The sequence below is a fragment of the Mastomys coucha genome, unplaced genomic scaffold, assembly GCF_008632895.1.
Source record: "Mastomys coucha isolate ucsf_1 unplaced genomic scaffold, UCSF_Mcou_1 pScaffold2, whole genome shotgun sequence".
NCBI lineage: Eukaryota > Metazoa > Chordata > Mammalia > Rodentia > Muridae > Mastomys > Mastomys coucha.
The window spans coordinates 26510365-26515210 of record NW_022196902.1 but is presented as its reverse complement, the minus strand read 5'-3'; positions in this window follow the sequence as shown (position 1 = coordinate 26515210).

Genomic DNA, 4846 nt, shown 5'->3' with positions numbered 1-4846 from the left:
GTGCTATTTATGTCTTTCTTAAGGGCCTGTATCATCATCATGATAAGTGATTTTATATCTGAATCTTGTGTTTCCGGTGTGATGGTGTTTCCAGGACTTGCTATGGTGGGAGAATTGGGTTCTGATGATGGCAAGTGACCTTGGTTTGTGTTGTTTATTTTCTTATACTTGTCCCCGGCCATCTGGTTAACTCTAGTGCTACCTGCCCTTGCTAAATCTGACTGGAGCCTGTCCCTCCTGTGATCCTGATTGTGTCAGAACTCCTCAGAGTCAAACTGTCTCTGGGATCCTGTGACCCTGGGCTTGTTAGAGCACCTGGGAGTGGAGCTTCCTCTGGGTGTTTTGGGACTGGTTGCAGAGTTTGCGCCCAAGGTCTGCTCAGGGCACTAGCTGGCCCAGACAGACCGGAAGCAACCTGAGCCACTGGGCTGGAAGGGTCCCTGTGTGCCTGAGTCCTGCTGGTCTCAGTTACTCCTGGTGTTGAGACAGATGTTGTGTTCTCCTCACCTCTGATCCTGGGCATGTTAGAGTGCCTGGGAGTGGAGCTTCCTCTGGGTGTTGTGAGACTGGCTGTGGAGTTTGCACCCAAGGTCTGCTCAGGGCACCAGCTCAGACAGACTGGAAGAAACCTGAGCCACTGGGCTGTCGGAGTTCCTGTGTGCCTGGTCCCACTGGTCCCAGATACTCCAGGTGTTGGGACAAATGTTATGTCTTCCTCACCTCTGATCCTGGGCATGTTAGAGCGCCTGGGAGTGGAGCTTCCAATGGGAAACAGGCTTGGATAAGAAATTATACACAGTCCTTTAATTTTAAGAGAAGCCTCATGTTAACTTTATCCCAGTTATATCACATATGTCTCCCTCTTTGAGGACAATTCAGGTGTTCTTACTTTATTTTCATGTTTTGTTTTTTTAAGGCATCCTTATATAGCCTAGGCTGCCCTTGAGATCATGACGTAGCTGAGGACAACCTTTTCCTTTTATTCTCCTGCCTCCACTTCCTGAGTACAGGGAGTAGATTCAGACCAAGGGTTTTCTTTTTCCTTCATTCTAGTCAAGTAATTTACCAACTGAGTGATGCTGTTTTCCTCAGTTAGATAATCTTGTTTTTTAAAAATGGAAAATTTCTACTTAGAGTGTAGGTAACAGCCAGAAAATTCTTTGGCTTCTAGCCAGGCCACCTTCAAATGGACACAGTATTCTTATGGATATTAAGAAATAGCCAATATATTCCAGAATTTGGACTTTTTTTCCTCCACTTCCCTTAATATTGACTTGTTTTTAGGAGCAAGGCTAGTAGTTTAATGTATAAGGTAACAATGTGGCCAAACACAAACATCACCCATGCTTGGGACAGTGAAAACATCTGTCTGAGGGGTGCTCCTTTGTACAGTTCACTGGGAAAATTAAACTGGAATAAAGTACAAACGCAGAACTGGCAGATCCCAATACCCATGCCCATCTAACAAGCTACTAGAAGACAAATGGTTGATGAAAACTTCTCAGGGTGCTGAGCCTTCCAGTGAACATGTCCACAGAAAGCCAAGCGACACAATACATGCTTTCAGAGTTAAAGTATTTTTTAAAGATTTTTAAAATGTATATGAGTGTTCTGTCTGCATGCATGTGCACCACGTATGTGAATGGTGCTCGATTAGTGCAGAAGATGGCACTGGATCTCCTGGGACTGAACTTAAAAGAGATGGTGTTAGCTGCACATGGATGCTAGGAATCAAACTTGACTCCTCTGGAAGCCAGCCAGTGCTCATAACTGCTCAACTATCTCCAGCCTCGGAATTTCACATTTAAAGCCCCCCCCCCCCCCCCCCCCCCCCCCCCCCCCCCCCGCCCCCTGCCCAATGACTGCTTACAAAAAAATCAGACTCCATGTTGATGCTGGAAGCTAAAAAATTTTTTTCTGAAAAATCTAAGAAAATTACTTTTGCCTTAATGTGTTCGTGTGTTTGGGTTTGAGGAGTCAGCCATCTTTTCTTGAAGTGTTCCCTTGGACTTCTGCTTTGGCCAAATCTTCCCTGAAGATACCAACTATTTTTAGCTTTCTTAATTGAGGGCATTTTCCAGCCTGTGTAAATATGGAGCCTTTAGTCTTAAGTATGTGTTTGGAATTCTTTCACCTTCAGATTCTTCTTTGACTCGTCAAACTATATTAACTCCCTGTTACAGTCACTTTCTGACCATCATTCTTTCTACCCTCCCCAACCCACTCAGAGGCTCCCTTTAATTCTCTCTTATTGTTTTCTCATTCAGTCACCTTTTATGTAATCTTTCAAAATTTTAATAGAAGGGAGTCTACAGAGCTGGATGGTTCAGCAGCTAAGAGCAATGGCTGTCTTCCAAAGGAGTCAAGTCTGATTCCCAGCATCCATGTGGCTCTCAGAGGAGTCAGATTTGAGGCTCACCCACATAGTGGCTCTGAACCATCTATAACTCTGGTTCCAGGGGATCTGATGAATTCTGGCCTCCAAGGGTACCAGACACAAATGTGATATACAGACACACATGCACCACACCTCAACCAGGACTTACATATTTCTTGCTCACTGCTCAGCTATTCCTCTGTTTAACCCAAAAGCTCATGTCAGTATCTAGAAGACAAGCCAGGAGGTCACTGGGTCCCTTTGCTTCATCTTCCTTCCAGTGTTGCCAATGAATAAATCTACTCTTTACCATCACTTATCCTTTTATTTGACATACTGGGTACAGGGGTAGCTTAGACTGCTGCAGTTTCTGGAGCGCAGACGTCATCCTGAAGACTCTGGAAACAGACTCTACTGCCTTTCATGATTAATGCCTCCAATTCCTGAGGACTTCCAGTTGTTTCCTTAGATCTTGTTTCCAAGGATCCTCTAGACAAAGCTTAGATTCAGAATATTCTATATTCTTTCTGTGCCTGCATTTATTTGGCAAATCCTGAATGATGCCAACTAATTTCTCCTCACAAACGTGAACCTCCTATATCCTAAAGCTGCCAATGATTGTGTGGAGTACTTCATAAATTCTAAAGCATGCATATTTTTTTTGTATTTGTTGCTATGGTTGCTAGGTAGAAAAAACACAATTTGCATGGCCTAAGAGCAGATTATTTTTTCACAGTTCTGGGGGCTGGAAGTCCACAACTAAGTCAGCAATATGGTTTCTTCTGAGACTAGCCTCATTGTGAGAGAGGACTGTGTCCTTTATACTCTATACTGTAAAAGTACCTTTGAACTTTATATTGTAGACAGTCATCTGCATATACACCCTCTGAAATATTTAGACTCTTAGAAATATCCCATCTTACCGAAGACAATCTACAGATTCAATGCAATCCCCATCAAAATTCCAACTCAATTCTTCACAGACTTAGAAAGAGTAATTTGCAAATTCATCTGGAACAATAAAAAACCCAGGATAGCCAAAACTATTCTCAACAATAAAAGAACCTCTGGTGGAATCACAATCCCTGACCATAAGCTGTACTACAGAGCAATTGTGATAAAAACTGCATGATATTGTACAGTGACAGGCAGGTAGATCAACGGAACAGATTGAAGACCCAGAAATGAAACCACGTACCTATGGTCACTTAATCTTTGACAAAGGAGCTAAAACCATCCAGTGGAAAAAAGACAGCATTTTCAACAGATGGTGCTGGCTCAACTGATGGTTAGCATGTAGAAAAATGCAAATCAGTTCATCCCTATCTCCTTGCACAAAGCTCAAGTCCAAGTGGATCAGGGACCTCCACATCAAAGCAGATACACTGAATCTAATAGAAAAGAAAGTGGGGAAGAACCTCGAGCAAATAGGCACAGGGGAAAATTTCCTGAAGAGGACGCCAATAGCTTATGCTCTAAGATCAAGAATTGACAAATGGGACCTTATAAAGTTGTAAAGCTTCTGTAAGGCAAAAGACCAACAGGACAAAACGGCAACCAACAAATTGGGAAAAGATCTTTACCAATCCTATATCTGACAGAGGGCTAATATCCAATGTATACAAAGAACTCAAGAAGTTAGACTCCAGAGAACCAAATAACCCTATTAAAAATGGGGTACAGAGCTAAACAAAGAATTCTCAACTGATGAATACGGAATGACTGAGAATCACCTAAAGAAATGTTCAACATCCTTAGTCATCAGGGAAATGCAAATCAAAACAACTCTGAGATTCCACCTCACACCAGTCAGATTGGCTAGGATAAAAAACTCAGGTGAGGGGTCCAGCGGGACCAGGCACACAGGAACTCTGCCAGTCCAGTGACTTGGGTTCTTTCCGGTCTGTCTGGGCTGGGGTCCAGAGCAGTCCTTGGGCGCAAGCTCTGCAGCCAGTCCTACTACACCCAGAGGAAGCTCCACTCCCAGGAGTGCTGACACACCCAGGATCAGATAGCAGACCTAGGGCACAAGCTCTGCAGCCAGTCCCACAACACCCAGAGGAAGCTCCACTCCCAGGCGCTCTGACACACCCGGGATCAGAGATGAGCAGGAACCAACATCTGCCCCAACACTGGGAGTAACTGGGACCAGCGGGACCAGGCACACAGGAACTCTGCCAGCCCAGTGACTTGGGTTCCTTCCAATATGTCTGGGCTGGGGGTCCGGAGCAGACCTTGGGCGCAAGCTCTGCAGCTAGTCCCACAACACACAGAGAAAGCCACACTTCCAGGTGATCTAACAAGCCCAGGATCCCAGGATCCCAGAATCACAGGATCACAGAGACTGCTTAACTCTGAGGAGTTCTGACACAACCAGGATCACAGGAAGGACAGGATCCAATCAGATTTAGCAAGGACAGGTAGCACTAGAGTTAACCAGATGGCAGGGAGCAAGCATAAGAAAATAAA